This window comes from Manis pentadactyla, chromosome 12 (assembly GCF_030020395.1).
Source record: "Manis pentadactyla isolate mManPen7 chromosome 12, mManPen7.hap1, whole genome shotgun sequence".
Lineage (NCBI taxonomy): Eukaryota > Metazoa > Chordata > Mammalia > Pholidota > Manidae > Manis > Manis pentadactyla.
The window spans coordinates 99052972-99072105 of record NC_080030.1 but is presented as its reverse complement, the minus strand read 5'-3'; the positions used below and the strand labels follow the sequence as shown (position 1 = coordinate 99072105).

Below are 19134 nucleotides of genomic sequence, written 5' to 3'. Positions count from 1 at the left end.
GGCAGAGAACAAGGGTTTGAAATTCATGGTAGCCTAACTCATTGCATGCAATTAATAATTTTCAATATGCACGGAATAACGTAAGGGTGATATACATATAAATATTTTTCTGTCTAGTTGAGTGATTGCTTTTAAAGCCTCCGAAATCTTAGGGAAGCAAAGAATGATGTCCAAAAGCTGTGGAACCTTTTGAGCCTGTGCCTGGTAGAGAGACACACATTGTAAGCACTCCTGGGGAGGAAGGGGGGGGTCCACCCCAACAACGGCATGGAGTCAGGGGGAACCAGGAGGTCAGGTTAGCCTTCACCCTGGGAAGCTTACATATGTCCCTGGAAGGCAGCACCAGCTCTGTATGTTCTCTTCCTTCCCTTCTGTATGTTTCCTTTCTTCCTTCCCACCTCCCTCCCTCCCTTCTTTCCTTCCTCTCTCTCTCTCTCTTTTTTCTTTTTCAGTCCCCTATAGCATTTAGTAGAAGACTGAACAATGAGATTACAAAAGAGATCTACCAAATAGTGATATGGAAAACAAAGCAGCTGTAATCTCAAATAAATAAAAGTAGAATCTAGCTCTAAAATGCCTTTTAAAGGGGCTGGGTAGTGATGGAATATGACTCCAGTGATGGCCAAGGATCACATTTAGTGAAAGGAAATGTAACTTCAACCATTTGCACTAGCTTTAGTGCTCTGAGGATGGGGTGGAGGTTCAGAGGACCTCAATTCTAGCTCTGCTTCCTCTGAGCTGTGTGCCCTTGGCCCAACTGCTTCACCTATCTGAGCTGCAGTTCCTTGGATGAATGTTATGAATAATATGAACTCTTGCAGCTAATTGTAAAGGTTATGCTCACATATATTAAGTGCCAATACAGTGTTTTATACAGAGATAATGCCAAAATTAGAAATGTTATGTTATTGTTATTATAGCAATTATAAGTACTTCTGTAACCATTATTGCATTTCAATTTTTCATCCTCACCATGAGGTTAAGATAGAAGAAGAGTTATTATTATTACCAATACAGAAAAATTATATACATCAACTTGCTTAACATTCTGACAGACCAAGAAATTGGGCTTTTGACATTAAGTTTCATCAGTCTTTCTTGGTTCTGCAGTTCTGAGGAGAAGTCAATGCAAAAATAAGAAGAAGAAATAAACAAATTAAGATATGCCGTTTATATAGTTTCTTCTGGGTACAGACAATGTACTATGTGTTCCCTCTACATAATTTATTACACTGTCATAATTATTCTGTACTAGAATTCACATTTTACAATTAAGGAAGTAAGATAGAGAGAACTTAAAGTATTTACTCAAGGCAATAGCAGCCAATAAATGGAAGAAATGGGAATTTCTCACTATTCTGTCTAATCCTAGAATACAAGTCCTTTTCATGAGGTCGGGCTGGAGTGAGCCATCTATTAATGGTGCAGGAATGGGTTGTAGAATAGTGGCAGGATGGAAGATACGGGCATCATCCGCAAAGAGTTAACCTGGACCTAAACTATCAACATAGTTCTCCAAAAAAAGAGACAGAGAGAGAGAAAAAGGGAGAAAATAGTAGATCTTACATGTTTCTTGGACAATTTAGCCCAAAGAAGAGAGGCAGAGAGTTTATTTTAGATGGTTGAAGAATAGAAGGAGTAGAAGTAGAAACCAGAGAAGCCAATTTATTTAGAAACAATGTCATTTTTTAAAAAGTTCGAAATTGTTAACTATGGCGGAGAACAAAATTAAGGAGGATGAGAGCTGAAAAAGGATTTTGGAACTAGACAACCCTCTGGGAGGAAGCTAGAAGCCATTCTATGATGAAATACAAGCAAGTAAGAGGATAATTTTGGGAGAGAGGAATTGATGCAAAAAAACAAAACCAAACACCAAAGACACTCTAGGTGAGTTAAAATTTAGAGAAAAGCAGCTCTATGAATTAAAAAGTTTAATAAAAAGATGACATCTATGATCCCACGAAAATGTAAAATTATATGATGTATTAATAGTGAAATAAGAAGGGTGTTTTTTTTTGACAGCTTTATTAACTTACATAACTTCCATTTGAGTTCCATTCCTTTTTCCAATGGGTACTAACTTACCAAATATATTCCACTGTTTGATGCTGAAGATTGCATTTAAGACAAACATCTAGTTATTTCCCTGTCTTCATTACAAAGAGCCCTTCTTGGCATCTTCAATCGTTTTCCCCATGAAATTTCTTTTTCTCTTATGATTGCTGCAAACATAGTTGGAGAATAAAATATACCTTCACTCCTAGGAAGTAACTGTGATTTCTGCAGCTGTGGTAGCAAGTGACAACCACAGCCAGTTTTAAACCTGCTTACTCAATTACATAGCTCTAAAACAAATCGTCAGAACTGATTTTACACAAATTTGATCAGTACCCAGCTACACAATTCAGTGGACATGCATTCACATCTCCATTACAAGTTACAATCCTAACTTGTAAAACCCAGTTGATTAGAACTGGACTTCCTCTGAAGAAATAGGCTTACGAAAATCAATGAATGAACGACATTCTCACCTGAGAAACCATGTTTCTACAAATGGCATCAATACAGTTTCTCTGAAAGTTTGCTTCTCACTGAATTCCACTATGACCCCAAACCCTGTAAAGTAACATTGGTCTTCTATGATCTGACAGTGTCTGTCTGACCAGTAGTTTTCCCTTCCTTATGTTAGCAATAAATTCAGCTTTATGGGTTTTTTTTGTTGTTGTTTAAGATATTGAAAGTTGGTTTTCACAGCTGCACACTATGGAAGTTGACAATTTGTGGAAGTTTTGAAAAGAAAATATGCAGTCATATCTTTGCCTGTACAGTTTATTTTCTAGAAACTTGTCCAGTCATTCTGCATAATCTTTGTCATGCATTTTTGCATTTCATCCTTTAAAAAATTATACAATATAGGTCTTATTTTTATTTTTACTTTTCATTTTATTAAATTAAGGATTTAGTAAGTTTAAAATCTTTTGCATTGCCAAATACCTAGTACACTCTGAACATGTAGAGACTCTTAACCCAGAATTTTACTTCTTCTGCAAGAGAAAATGATCCAAAATAAGGAAAAAAACATTTAATAAATATTAAAATTGAAGTGTCTATATATATGAAAATCCACAAATACCCCAAAATAAGAGAAGAGTTAAATGAATAATCATGTTATAGACATCTGTAAAATAATGTATATGCGTTAGAGTGTTTATGATTTGACATGAGCAGAAATCAAAACATAAAATTATAATTATACCATGTAAAATTAGGTGTACACATAGACTGGGAATAAAGGGAAATGAGCAACTGAATTTCCACAGTGGCTGGATTCCAGATGAAGTATATTTCCATTCTGTTTTTAAAATATGGCTTTAATGTCTGTGCAATACCAGCAGTCACCTAAATATAAATAGTGGTCTCGTATTTGAGGTTTCTAGCCAACAATCCCATATGCTATGGAAATTCCAATGTTCCCTAAGATTTCTGAGAATTGCAAGGGTGTGGTGAATTACTGATTATTAGTGACAGGAATTCTTAACCCTGGAGATTTCCAAATTTCATTCATGTCTCATCTACCATAAATGTTCCCCTCACTCTGATTCCTTTGATTTAGATATGGAACTGGAACTCAGCCCCTTAAGTGCCCCTGAATCTTTCACACAAGGCTTAGTCACAGGTACACCTGAAGTGAGATGGGGACGTGTTACACTACAGCACCACACACACATTGATACGGAACACAGACCACCACTTTCCTAACATTCTCTTGGGGTATCCAGCATACCACTCACCTTGTCCACCTTAAAGATTTACGGCTAAGTTTCCTCACTTTGTCATGTCAGACGGCTCTCCATCTTCAATTTCTGCTCTAAGCATAATGAAGACTTGATATTGTGCATCCATAAAACCAAAGGGGAATATGCCAGATTTCACCCTTTAGCAACAAAGAGATTTATTTTAAGATATAATATGATATTCCAAACATTAAGAATGGAGAAATCACTATATTCATTTTTGGAGTTTAAATGACATTAATTTAAAGTCACAAATTTTAAATTAACACCCTACTGTGTTTTGAGTACAAAGTTAATGTGACTTTAAAAGGAATGGTGGGGTGTAAAAAGTGAAAAGGAAGATTAATTTTTTTGATAAGAAGTTAAATAGAAAAAAGAAAAGAAAACCAAGATAGAGATAGTTGAAAATACTAAAATTGAACTTCAAAAAGCTATACAATGATTATTTATTTTATAAGAATAGCTAGAAATCCCACAGGGTGATATGCATGGTTTTAAATAAAAGTTTACGGTATGTTTATCTGCTCCTTCTTATTCTAAGTACTTACTAACATAAATATTCACACCACAGTGTTTTCCCTAGAGGAGTTAGTTTACTGTGAAGTGTTCTCTTTTCTCTTTATAGTGTAGCTACAGGGAAATCATAGTCACTAAAAATAAAAATTTAAGAATAATTCAAACACAATAAATTCAGATTTTCCAGACATCTTTGTCTACTAATTCTTTCCCGTGAGCATACAATTTGAAGTATAGTCTAGAACTGCTTATGTCTGCATATTCAAAATAAAGACACATTATTAAAAGGATAAGAAAGAAAAGCATATGAAATAGTCATTATTATAGGTACAGTCTTCCATAGGCATTGATTTAGCCCTACTATCAAGGTAAGAGTAAACCGGGGGAGTAACCAAAATAAAGCTGTACATTCTCCTGGACACAGAGGGTTAAAGTATCCTCAGTTTGCTTCCTAATAATCCAAGTTTTATGGGATCTCTCAATAAACAACCGAATTTCTCAATTCTTTTAAACAAGCTTTCCATGTTTGGATTAGACATCCATGGTATAGAAGACACCAGGGAACTCGAGCAGAAGAACAGATCACCTATCTTTCCACCCATCCATCCTCCTCCATCCACCTGTACCTCGTCTACCGTCCATATTCCACCTACTTCTCCTCGGTCAGGGGTATGATGGGAGACACCTAGAGTCACTTTCTACTGTATACAGAATGATCAACCCAAACACCAGGACTCTGAAGCCTCCTACGTGTCTGGTCCCACCCATCCTACCCTAATTACTCCTGAAATTACCTAACCTCTTAAGCCTCGTTTCCTTAAGAACAAAATTGTGCTCAATGGTATTTTAACTAGAAATTCAATACTGCAAATATTTTTAAGTACCTATTATTCACCATCAGTACAGTAGGAGTGCTTCATACAAAAGGGACAAGTCTTATAAAAAGGAACTCTACTGAATAACTTCTTGAACAACAACCAAACATAAATGAAATTGGCTTTTACTATGGTAGAAGGGGTTTAGATCAGAAAAAAGAAAAGTTCCCCTAGAAGTTGGCATTGTGATTGGAAAGCAATAGGGAGAAAGACTGACTTATCAGTAACAGAACACTGTAAATTTTCCTCATATTAAAACTGCCTATGGATTTTGAGATTATGAGATTACTCTTAAAGAAATTGTAGCAGATAGGCATAGTGATGCAAGTATTAAAGGAAAGGATCTCAATATCCAAGGGTACGTCTGCTTTGTTTTATAAAATGTATCTATTTCTTCTGAAGTACTATGTATAAATCTAACTAAAGTGTACCAGGAAAGATTAAGAAAAGAAATGATAAATGCTTTTGTGAGAGAAATAGTCATTTTAATAATAAAAAAATACCCTCTCAGTTTATGCATTTTGTCACTTTTGGTTCTCACACATTAGATTTCCTTAAGGTGAAAGCATATTTATGCCTAATATAATGCAAATAAATTAGTTTATTTTGGCTTAGAAACAGCAATTTCCAACCTAATAGCCTGTATTAGATGTTGAAGTTCTCCAGAGAACAGGTATTTCAGGTGAGATTTTGGCTTTAAATGTAAATAACGTTTTTTTTAAAGTGAAGTATAATTTGTTAAAATTTCATTTAAATTAAGGAAAAGGGCTTGGTCATCTCTGGAAGTTAATATAAACAAGAAGATGCTCTAACAATAAGAAAATTTCCATATAGTGTGGATTTCATGACATGGTACAAAAGGCAAAGAATTAAGGGTTAAGCAAGGTATGTTCCATGTAGATGCTCAACCTTTCATAAGCTGTCTGCTTTTTGCAGAGGTATTTAACCTCTCAGATACTTCTTTTCTTCTTTATAAATAAAAATGCTATTTGAATCTGTTGTACTCCAAGCTCACTGTAAAGCTGAAATATCATGATGTGTATAAAGAGATCTTTAAACTCTTAAAAAGTATAAGGGAATTTTGTCCATGAGATATAATATTAAAATTGCATTAGGTAAGGTACACAAGTCCTTAACTATCCCAATTTTAGAACGGCCTACAGTTACCATGACCATCTATTCATTCTTTATTGTCTGAACTTATATCCATTTATGTAATAAAAACTAAAGCCAATCATAATGATTGCCAAGTTGCTGGGCCTATATGCCCAGCAAGGCAGTATTGTCAAAGAAATACAGAACCAAAAGGCCATAAAATAATTAAAACGAAACCATAATTTTGTATAGTTTAAATATTACAAATTGTAAATAGATGCAAATATACATGAAGAGCTCTTATAATTCTCAAATTTTACATCATGAGATAACTTTTTTTGGCAATAAAGAACAAAAATTTTTAATAACAGAGTAAACAAACAAAAATGGCAAGCTATGCTTACGTTGGGGTCGAAGGATTTACTTGCACATGAGAAGAATCTTTCTAAAAGTAGATTCACACTGGCCAAGTATTTAAAACTGAAAATTCATTTTTAAAGATTGACTTTATAATAAATTGCAATTTACAGAAAAGTTGCAAGGATATACAGAGTCCCCTTCACCCAGTTTGTCCCCACTGTTAACATTATCACGGTATGTGTTTCGAAACTAAGGACACTGGCCCAGGAATATTAACTAAACTGTAGGCTTCATTCAGATTCCACCAGTTTTCCCACTAAATGCTCTTTTTCTGTTTCTAGAATATCACATTGCATGAAGTCATAAAGCCTCTTTCATCTCTGGGCCGTCTTTCTTAGTTTTTCCTTTCATGATTTTGAAACTTCTGAAGAGTACTGGTGAGGCATTTTGTACCACGCCCCCTCAATATGGCTTTTTATTATGTTTTTCTCAAGATTAGAGGGGGGCTATTGGTTTTGGGATAGAATTCCCGAAGTGAGGTGTCCTTTTCACATCCTACCATGGCCCATGGCATCAACATGTCGTATCTTAGAGAAATTAACCTTGATCACTCAATGAAGGTGGTACTGCCATGCGTCTCCATAAAAATATTATCTCTTCCCCCCATTTCCATGCTCTCCGAGTCACGAAGTCCAGTCCACACTCAAGGGAAGAAGATCGAGCTTCACCTCCTTGGAGGTGGGTGAAGTATCTACATACATTATTTGGAATTTTTCTGTAAGAGAGATTTTCCCCTTCTTTATCATATATCTATTTGATAATGTATTTATATCAGTGTGGGTTCATTGACATTCATTAGGTTACAATCTGATGTAAGCATTATTGTATTATTCTGTGTTTCAGCTTGGCCACAGAGGACTTTTGTCTGGTTGGTTCCTGTGTCTTTTTGACGTACCCCAATTATTTTATTTTTTACCAGTTTTCACTTTCCGGCATTAGAAGATGCCTGAAGCTCATCTTGTATTTTCTGCCCTATCGCTAGAATCATTTTTTTCCTGAAGGCCCTGGTTCCTTTTTTTTATTGGAAAATGGTATTTAGAAACTAACATCTGGGCATAAAGTATCCTCATTGCTACTCTGGTGTTACTATTTCTAGGATCTTTCAGCTAGTAGGGCTAATAGTGTCATGTAGGTATACCTACTGTATATGAACACATATTCATGTTTATTTTTGTAGCTATCTGTATGTATATTAAAATAAAAATGACTTCATATTGATATCTCTGTCTCTAATCTAGCACTACAAGGTTAATTTTAGCTTTCTTCCTTTGCTCACTGGTAACTTTTTCTTTGACAATGAGAAACCTAGCTCCCATTATCAACAATTTATTTACTCCTGTGTTCCACCCTAGTGTACATACAATGCAGTTCATGATTACTAACCTGGACTCCCGTGGGAAAAATACAAATGGTGTACATGTGTACCTATATCAATTTTTCTCTTTATCATTATCCTTTCTAGTTTTAGTCCTGTCAAATCACTGTTTTTCCGAGTTACTCAGGTTAGATCATTTTCACAAGGCTTTCAGTGAGGGTATGTCTTACATTTAATTGTGTTAGATTCATTTGCACAGTCGGTACTTCCTCTTAGGATATTCCAATGTCCTATTTTCTTATTTTTAATTTGCATACTCCGTAGCTCCCTCTTTGTATTGCACAGTTCGGGGAGCTTTGATGAGTGCATGGTCATTTGTCCAGAAGCACAGTGCTGTGCAGAACAGTTCCATCATTCCTCGAATTCCCCCGTGCTCATTAATTCTCATGTATCTCTAAACTCAGCAACCACTAATCTGTTTCTTGTCCCTGTGTTTGCCTTTTTCTAGCATTTTAGACATATGGAATCATACAATATTTAGGCATTTGGGTCTTCCTTCTTCCAGTTAGCAAAGTACATTTAAGATCCATCCATAATATTGCATGAATCAATAATTTTTTTTATAATTTAGTAGTATCCCATTGTACAGATAAACTATATTTTATTCATCCATTCACCAATTGAAGAGAACGTTGGTTATTTTGATACATTAGCGACTATAAAGTTGTTATATAAAAAGTTGTTATAAATATTCACATATAGGATTTGTGTTAAAAATAAGTTTTAAATTCATTTGGGTAAATATCTAGAAGTGGGATTGCTGGATCATATGGTAAGTGTATGTTCAACTTTATAAGAATTTGTGTTAAAAATAAGTTTTAAATTCATTTGGGTAAATATCTAGAAGTGGGATTGCTGGATCATATGGTAAGTGTATGTTCAACTTTATAAGAAACTGGCACACAGTTTTCCAAAATGCCAGTACGATTTGAATTCCCATCACCATGAATGAGAATCCCTGTAGTTCTGAATGCTTGGTAACATTTGGTATTGACAGATTTTTTTAAAATTATCCATTTTAATAGATGTCCAGTGGTATCTCATTGTGATTTTACTTTGCATCTCCATAATGACTAATGATGTTGGCCATCAGCACATCTTCCTTAATGAAGTACAGATCTTTTACCCATTTTAAAACTGGGCTGTTTGTTTTCTTTTTGTTAAGTTTTAAGAGTTCTTTATATATTCTGGATATAAATCCTTTATCAAATATGTCATTTACAAGTCTGAAATTTGTATGTTCACTCTTTAAAAATAGTCTTTGGCAGAGCCATTTTAAATAACTTCATTTATTTTTTGCTTTTGTATAATCAGGGACACCTCATTCTCCTGCTTCCTGGAGAAGGATCAGGCTGAGTTCCAAGTCACCTGTGATAGATGTTATATCCTCAGACAGGGGCTCCCGCAAGGAAGGGCTGGGAGATGGAGAGTGAGGCTTGAGATGGGTACTGTAGGATGGGCAGGGCCAGGTGTTGGTAAGAGCGGCATCTCCTGATGCCCTAAACATGCCATACGTTTTGGGGATGCTTCTGATTGATGAAGGGCTGCAGTTCTTGGCTTACTTTCTTCTGAGGAAAAAAGGGGCAGGGCTGCCTCCTTTGGATCCCCTGCCATGTGTTCGTTCTTTATGCTTAGGACTTCTGAACTCAGAGACCAAGCATAGTGTTCCAGCCTTTCACTTCTCTCCTTACTTTTCCACAATGTGAAATTAATAGTAAAGGCTTCTTTAGCAAGCAAGGACCACTTTCATTCTCCTTTTTATTTAGCTTATAAAGAAACTGTGTACCCCCCACCCTCCCCACACACATGAATGATTTGATGGCAAAGGTATTATCCAGCCAAAACTAAAACCATTTTTTGAAAAGATAACTAATACAGGAAGAAATTAAGCTGATGTTGAAATGATATGACACATTATATTTTTAAAGAACCATTTCAAGAAACTTTAATGCTCTAGTATAACATTTTGCATGTCCAGTATTTAAATTATTTTCTAGTAAACTAAAGAATGGCACAGAAATCTTAAGGATATTAATTATAGTATTTATAAAAAATGTAACTAAACTTCACAGGTGTATTATTCTACCATGATAGACAATTATGTTAAGCTTTAACTTTGATACAACCTTAAATCTAAATCTACCAAACATTTCTTCATACCGGATAAACTTCCAAAAGTATCCTATACTTCGGATAGTTTTTAGATTATAATTTTCCGAATCAATCTGAGTTATCTATAAGTCCTAATTAACATATTTTTCCCACAATGAAGCTAACATGGTAAGTAAATATATACTTACAATATGGAGAACATACCATGGGAAGCACATAGACAGGTGTTAAGCTACTTTGTTGTATTATAGAATTCTTGAATTACATTCTAAACCTGTTGGGAAATAGAAAGAAAAAGTATCTTAGTAAAATGTGCTGTGTGTACTATATATGCTGCTAAATAACCAAAAAAAAAAAAAACCCTAAAAGAAATCACACATCTTACAAACACAAATCTTTGTTGTGTCCTTTGTTCATAACAATTTACGACTTCTTTTAATTTTTAGGAAAGTGGTACTGAATTACTAAAGTCAACTGAATATGCAATAGAATAAATACTTGTTCAATAAATTCTTTTGTTGAAATCCGAATGCCTAAGATGATGGTGTTGGGAAGTAATTGGCCATGAGGGTAGATTTCTCATGAATAGGATTAGTGCCTTTATAAACAAGACCCAGGGGTACCCTTGCTCTGCCACGTGAGGACACAGTGAAAAGACGGCCATCTATGAAGCCGGAAACCCGCACCAAACTCCCAAACTGCTGCTGCGCAATCCTGGACTCCAGAAGTGTGCGAAACAAATTCCATCATTTATAAGCCACCCTGTCTGTGGTGCTTTGTGATAACAGCCCAAATAGACTAAGATATTTGTCCACATACATTACTGGATACACCTGGAGGCAAGTGCTTCCAAACCTTATTGAATTTTTAATTCTGTAATGAAAGAAGATTATATTTAATACACAATGGGAAACTGATTCACTGACATGCATTACCCCAATCAGTAGCAAATATCTTCAAACTATGGAATAACTCAAAGTAAAATAAAGGGCAGGTTTAGTTTTCTCTTTAAGATAGTGCTTCCTAAAACTGTGGTATGTGAATTATTTTCTGTCAGAAATGTTTTTTTCCTGTAGAACATACCTAATCAGTCTCCCAGAGGTTACTGAAGATACTGGTCTGGTGTCCTATACTCAGTGCACACACAGACACACAGACACACAGACACACAGAAACACACACACACACACACACACACACACACACACCCCTCATTCGCTTGTTCCCATCATTTCCCAAACACCTAACTTTTTTTCTTCCTGAAATCAGCAGATTTTAAAGCAATATTCAGTCAGATTTCTTTCTGGATTTATACATGGTCTTGGCTTGTACTTGTTGGAAAAGAATTTAATTTTTCTCTAATATAGTGCTTTTCCCCCTTATTTATGTTTCATTATTAGATTCAAATATATCTAAAGATAATCAAAATATGGAGAATAGATTTGGCATTTCTGTCTTGTCTTTAAAATTAAATCTTAACCTAAGTATTCTTTTATCAAAACCGTATGACATAATAGATGAGTAACTTGTCTATGTTTAGTAACAACTGTTGAATGCAGTTTAGGAGTGTGTGTTCATTTCTCTAGCTCCGAGGTGGTCTTAGGGTAATTAATCCCATGAATGCTAAACCCTAACTTGTGATGTGACAGGCCTAGGGAGACAGGCCTTCCAGTAGCCCAGGAGCTTCTGACGGACAGGTGGAGTGGTGGGCTGAGCTCCAGTGGCTGCTCCCAAGAAGCAAGTGCATTTCTTATTTGTTCAGATGGTGTTTTGATTTCTGATTGTACTTGTTGAAACCTTCCCTAGAAGAAGGATCTGCAAATGGGTGATATGAAGTAAGGTCAAGATGAAGTTTGTAGGATACTTAAATCCATCCTCAGTCACACTCATCTAGAGAGAGATGCCCAACCAGGACCAAAGATGGGAGACAGACCAGGGACAGATGGTTGGTCACATTCTTTCTTTTTTTCCCCTCCCTCCTTCTCTCTCTCTTTTTTTCTCTTGTCTATGACTACAGCAACAAAAAACTGGACTTCCCTTTCTAAGCACTCATTTTAAGAGTGTTCAATAAGATTGAGTAAGGAATGTGAGATAAGGGTGGGTTTTTGATAAGCTGTTGCCATCTTCTGGATGATGTTCCCTCCGTCGCATTCTTTCGACAAAATTGAAGAAGGCATTGACAAAACAGGAAGAAGGGAGGAAGGGAGGTGGAGGGGAATGGAAGGAAGGAAATGAAGCTGCACCTTTTTAATTCAGATCAAAGTCTCTTGGAAAATCAATAATAAAAATGGCAAATTTATTATTGGGAGGGAGAGACGGAGAAAGGTAAGAAAAGCCTGTGACTATTTCTCTTGGGTCCCAAGCATTCTGCCTGCTATCTTTGACCAGGATCCCAGAACTCCAGGGCCACTGCAGGGGTGGTTCAGGCTTTCTTTCTTCTTCTGTCCCTTGGATAATTTCCTGTGAAAGTTCATGGTTTCTGAACAGGTTCTCCCACTATATTGCAAAACCTAGAGATCATCAGTATTGAAAAGATTAGGATCCTTTGGTCTAATCCTGGGTTCTAAGTAACTAATAAACGTAAGAATCATCTGGATCGCTTATTAAAAATGAACTATCTTTCCAAAGAAGCTGATAGATAAGAGTGCAGTAGGATCCAGAATTTCCACATATACCAAGCCCTCTACCTCCCAGTGGAATTGGCCGCAGATGTTTTTGGACCATATGCTGTGAAAAATGAGAGCTAGGTCAGGTCTGGAGTGTTCCAAACACCTGAACAAAAGGGGCTCTAGAAATGTATATGATTATTTATATAACCATTAAATTATTTTCTTGAGTGTAAATTGCCTATAAATAATTTTATTTATAAAACTTAAACTGCAGCTTTTTAACGCATATCAAAGTCTTTTGGGAAATCAGTAACGAAAATAGCAAAATTTAGCATCTTTTTCTTTTGTAATCAACAAAGAAGAAACAGTAATCATAACAAAAAAATGTAAATAGTTTATACCAAGGCAATTTAATTTAGAGTAAGGTATTTCCTCTTTTCTAAAGCTGTGCTTAAACTGATTAAAGATTTTTTAAAAATCAGAATTTTTTACTAATTCTGATTCTCAAACAAATAATGCTCTGGGGAAAAAAAGAATCCTCTCTAGTTTTAGCTGCAAGTGCTGTGTTAAATATAATAGTTTGAGCTGTGTATTGATAGCATATGATTTACGAATAAACCAAGTTATTAAAAAAGTGAACTACATCATACTGTTCAGAATGTAGGGCAATTTTAACACAATGCGGTACTCTGACTCAATGCATACATTTTGTTTTAAAGTGCATTCATCTCCTTTTCAATCATTTTAAAACTTGAATTTCAGGATTTTAATGTCCTAAATAAACGTACCACATTTTTCTGTTCTTACCCCATCCAGGAGTGAGTCTCCCACAGCTATTCACGGTATTGTTTCTACTAAACAAGCACAGAATAATCCAGATTATCTGATTTAAACTTTGCAAAGATTCTTACTTTGTTCCTTTCATTCACACTTAGGAAGTATTTTGGAAGAAAAGAAAATCCATACCTACCAAAATCATTTACATTTGAGTGGTTTTCTGTTGCCAAAATTTTTACATGAATGCCTTTCATATTTTTCATATATGTCCTTCATATATGGACCATACATGGGAAAGGTGCAGATCTAAATCCACATTAATATGGGAAAATCAAAATGAAATATGAAACCATTATCATATAATTTGATCCAAAGGAAATATATTTAAATATTTACCGTAAAAGTGAAAACATTACTAAAGGAAAAGGAAATAAGATATACAATCCAATTTTCTGCATAGTATTTCCTCTTCATTTTGCAGCTGATCCACTCTGGTGAGTGGGTAGAAAAGTAGATCCTCACTCAGCCTTGGGTTTGCTGAAGGTGAAGAGCTGAAAGCTATGAAAGGAAAACAGGTACTAGGAATGCTCTGATTCTTATTAATCTAATCACTATTGATACATTTGGGTTACAAAGTTTTCTTTAAAAATGCAAACAAACCCTAAAGTTATTCCGACTTTGACATGAATTTATGTAGGCAGATAGATGCATAGTCCTTCTAAACACCTAGCTGAGATTAGCTCCCCTTATTGTGGATTGAATTGTGTCCCCCAACAGATCTGTTGAAGTCTTAACCCCCAGGAGTTATGAATGGGACCTTATTTAGAAAGGCACCTTATTTGCAGGTTTAGTAAAGTTAAAATGAGGGCACACTGGATTAGAATGGGCCCTAAATCCAATTGCTGCCGGGCAGCTGCATCTGAGGAGGCCTCTCCCTGTGCACTAGGTGAAGAAGCATTAGGTGAAACCTCAACCTGGACTGGGGAGGGTTCTTGACTCAGGATGAGAAAGGATTCTTGAACAGGTTGGACGAGTGTAGTTAAGGAAGGAATTCATTAAAACAAGTGTAGTTGAGAATGGCAGCTGCTTTGCAGAGAGCAGAGAGCGAGGAGGAACAGAGGGAGGACAGGGAAGGTTACTGAACTACTGCTCAGCGTAGAGGAGATCCCTTGCCAACTCCTGAAACCAGAGCCACCTGGCATCCAGTGTCTGTTTGAAGCTGCATAGCATGGGAACTAAGCCCCTACCACCCCAGGATTTTGGAGGAGCCACAGAGCACTGGATGGAGTGAGACTGGGTTTGAGAACTTCACAAAGGCAAAGAAAGGAGATTGTACAGCCACAGTCCTGTCCAGGTCATCCAGACAACGGTAACTTGCAAGCCCAAATCAGAGATCTCAGTAGCCCCTCCCTACTTATCTGGAGTAGAACAGAGACAGAGTGAAGACTTGTGCTTAAGTCTAGAAAATGAAATAATGAAATAACAAAGACACTAGAAGAGCAGAGAGACAAACCAGTAAGTTGAGCAGAGAGAAGTCTTTATTTAAGGCAAAAAGTACACACTCAAAGAAAGGGGAGTGCAGGACACCTCAGAGAGGAGTGCACTTAGAGGCTTAGGATTCTGTCTTTTAAGGCTTTCAGGCATGGGGCAGAGGGTGGAGGGAAGGGACATAGGCTTGACATGTGGTCTCATGATGTCTGTCTCCAGTGAGAGACATTATGTCACCATCCACAGTCAGTCCTACAGATAATTCTGTAAGATAAACTTAACACAAGGAATTTATTGATCTCGTTCTCTGAGATAGTGGTCACCCTCAAGCACTAGGAGCCTATCAGCTGGGACTGCTTGCCCTGCCTTATGATAGTGTCAGTTGTTGGCTGATTACCAAAGAATATGTTGGGTATCTTACCTCCTAAATCCCTGGTTTTTAAAATGGAATCTTAGCCTCAAAATGGAGTCCCTCTTGTTCTTATAATACTGTTTATATCTTGGCATTTTTCATCATAGGCAGGAAGAGATAATCATGATGCTTGTCCCATGTCCCTGCCTTACCTCAAAATGACTTGTGTTCTTACAAGGAGTGAGAAATTTAGAGACACCAAGACACACCATGAAATAGACCAGGTGGAGGCAGAGACAGAGATTGGAGTGGTGCTGCCACAAACCTAGAAACATCCTGGATTGCAGGCCACCTCCAGAAGCTAGATGAGGTAAGGAAGGATTTTTTCCCTTTACTGGCCCCACGAACACTTTGATTTGGATGTCTAACCTCCAGAATTTTGAGAGAATAATGTTCTCTCTCAAGTTGTTTTAAAACACCCAGTTGGTGGTAATTTGTTATGGCAGTTCTATAAAATTAACACATCCCTCAGAAGTTTAATTTGGACCTGAGTAGGGAGAGCAGTTGGGGTAATGGTGGGATGTTGTAGAGCTAAGTTCTTAAATAACAAGAAAGAAGCATAAGAATTCACCGGGGAGATAGGAACTGAGCACAGAGAAGAAGTGGAGAAGTATCTAAAAAAGCACATGTATATAGTGGCCTGGCCTGAACTTAAAATCTCAAATCATGTTGTTGCATGCTACTATTTCTAAAATGTTTACTGGGCTCCCTCCCCTGCCCCCAGTCAGTATTTGGGTTATTCTTTGTTCACGCCTTGGCTGCTGTTTCCAGGCTGAAAGCACGTAGCCTATGCATCTTCCCCTGTTATTTTCCAACAGCCCAAGGCCTCAGGGAATCAAGAGGGAATCTAGGCCTTGGCCTTGTTCGTTATGCTCTAGTCACTCCCACCTTCTGTCAGTTCCTCAAAGTGCTTTCCCATCTCAATATGTAACATCTATCGGCTTGAGCAGCATGTCACATATTCTAGTGCAGCGGGATGTGTGGGAGGAATATAAGCTTAAACAATACTCTGGTGTAATGTGAAAATGTTTCCCTGAAAATTTAGTATACTGGGGGAGAACACACACAATTTCTATGTGTTATTTGATGTGGGTATCAAACCTGACTACATTTATAGCATAAGATTTCATGGTCCTAGACTTTAAATTCAATGAGTCATATGTACTTTCAAGCCAAGCTCTAACTTTAAGGCTGCTCACATATACAACTCTAAGTAAAAGATGACATGTGTCTCAAAAATAGACTCACTGCCAATTTGGGGCAGCTTTATTTATATAGGAAGAATTTATAGCTCTTCAAGAGAAGTACCTGACCATGAAAATCTTATTAGCTAAAAATAACCCAAAGCAATGATAGGTCCTAGGGTTTGCATGAAAGGAATAACCCAGTAACAAGGAAAAGAAAATTATCCCCGTATGAAGCATTAAAGTTACACCAGTTTATTCTGTTTAATGAATGGCTATGACATAATAATCAGCTTTTTAAACAGGTGAATTCGGTGCTTTATTTATATGTAAAGTTTCTGATATGCAGTTCTCACATCATTGTTATGAATGTGGTCTTGATATACATCATCCTTTGAAGATACACTACTTATTAGCATACATCACTTTCAAGAAAGAAACAATGATTCTCGCAAGAACACCATTACCTACTTCTATGTAAAGATGCAATATTAGGAAGTATTTATTTGTATGTAATTGGCAATGATAAATCAGGAAAACTTTATTGTGTTTTACTGAAATTCCCACCTATTACCTTTTGATGTTTTACATACACATATATACATATCCCTCACTACACTCACACACACACACACACACACACATGGTATCAAATGAACTGAAACAATTATTAATTAGTCAAACATATCTGGGTAATAAACCTTTTTTTCATTCATCATAGGCTAAAAAGATATGAATTCATGGTGACCTGACCTGTAGAAAAGGAGAATGTGGGAGGATAAAGACTACTCCTCTTCTCCCCAAGTCAAGGAGAGAAGCTGTGATCTCCTTAATGAAATGGTTGGTCATGTAAAGAAATGCACATTTTTATGTTTAAAACTTTTTTTCATTTTTTCCTGAAAAATTATTCTTAAACATCTTTTGGTAAAATAAAACACATACACACAGACACAGGTGCATCATAAACTGGAAAAAATTATGTAGCTATTTATAGATTTAGAATTATCAGAATTAAGGACAACACTCTGGTCAAAAACCTGAAGTGAGTGATTAAATTTTTAGGTAAGAAATATTTAATTGTGCTTAAGGAATTATAAACAATAATACTGAGCATAAACCCTGATGCATCTTTATTTTCCTTAACATCCACTTTCATTCTAACATCAAGTCCTAATTCTAATTTTTAATAAATCTTTCTCTTCGTTTCAATCTCACTTTCATTATCACAACAAAGAGCCCTGCCACTTACACTAGGGCAATCACAGATTTTACACCTTCTGTGTTGTCACCAGTGAAAACTTTCTAAAACATGGATACTTAGGTTTAACTCAAGCCATTCAAATTTATCAGTAGTTCCTCACTGCCTGGAAGCTAAAGTTCAAATAACAACACGGAAAGGAAGGTCTTCCAAATTTAATCCCCATCCTTCATTTCCAAGCTCATCTATCATGAGTCCTTTCTTTACCCCAGTCACATAAGGCTGTACTCCATTTCCCAATTGTTTTATGTCTTTAGATGTTTTCGGAGCCCTTGCTCCTATTTTTGCTTTGGCTTAGAATCTCCTTTAAAACTTGTGAAATTATGCTGATCCTCTATGCACAAGTCAAATGCTTTCCACTTTATAAAATTTCATCATTGGATCCTCTGTACTCCCGCACCATTATTCCATTTCAAAATCAAAGTTCCCTTGTATTTTAATGAGTGAGTTTTCAATATTCAGTTTCTTTACTGGTTGATGATATTTTTTAGAGCATCAATTATATTATTCATGTTGTAGTCTTGGACTCTAAAAAAGCACCTTAAATATAGCATCTGTTCAATATAAATAATTACTAGTGTTTCTAATTCAAAATAATAGTTTCTTTGAAGGCATTTTATGGTAAAATGGTTAAGAAATGAGAACCATGCTGAACCTCTTGTGAGCCCATTGCTATTGCAAATATTCCCCTGATTTTCCTTGGAAGTGTTTTTCCGTGTAAATGTTAAATGATAAAATGAGTAAAAAGAAAATCACTTTCCCTCTTTGATATTAGATGACAAATGAATTGAATCAATTTTCGGTCAATGTTAGCATTTGCAGAATGGACTAACAAATAGAACAGGATTTATTGGTCTTCCACTGACCTTACTGTTGCAGACTGCATAAAAATTTCAAGGGTTAGGTTAGAGTTTAATTAATAAACGTTGCACATAAGGTACTTTTTTTCCTTTCACTAAGTTTTCCAGTCTGTGGTAGGCACTAATTACTGAATATTTTATTAGTATTTCCTTATGAATTGCTTTTGGAGAAAAAGGATCTGTAACTGGCCATCTAAAGGCAGGCATAAGATAATGGCATTTTATGTAGTAACCACAATATTGCTCATGTGAAACCTGAGCATAAGATTGTATATCAATGATACCTTAATAATAAAAAAAAGATAATGACATTTTATTCTCCAAATGCGTGAATAAATTTATTGGTATCAGTCACGGAA

At 36.0% G+C, this 19134-nt stretch overlaps 1 protein-coding gene across 1 annotated transcript in view; it reads right to left on the bottom strand.

Moving 5' to 3' along the window:
• FUT9 (fucosyltransferase 9) overlaps positions 1 to 19134 on the bottom strand; it is a 160786-nt gene that overhangs the window by 67466 nt on the left and 74186 nt on the right. The window contains exon 2 of the mRNA XM_036890428.2: positions 10376 to 10461. The gene's annotated coding sequence lies outside the window, so the exon portion shown is untranslated. The remainder of the gene's footprint in view (positions 1 to 10375; positions 10462 to 19134) is intronic.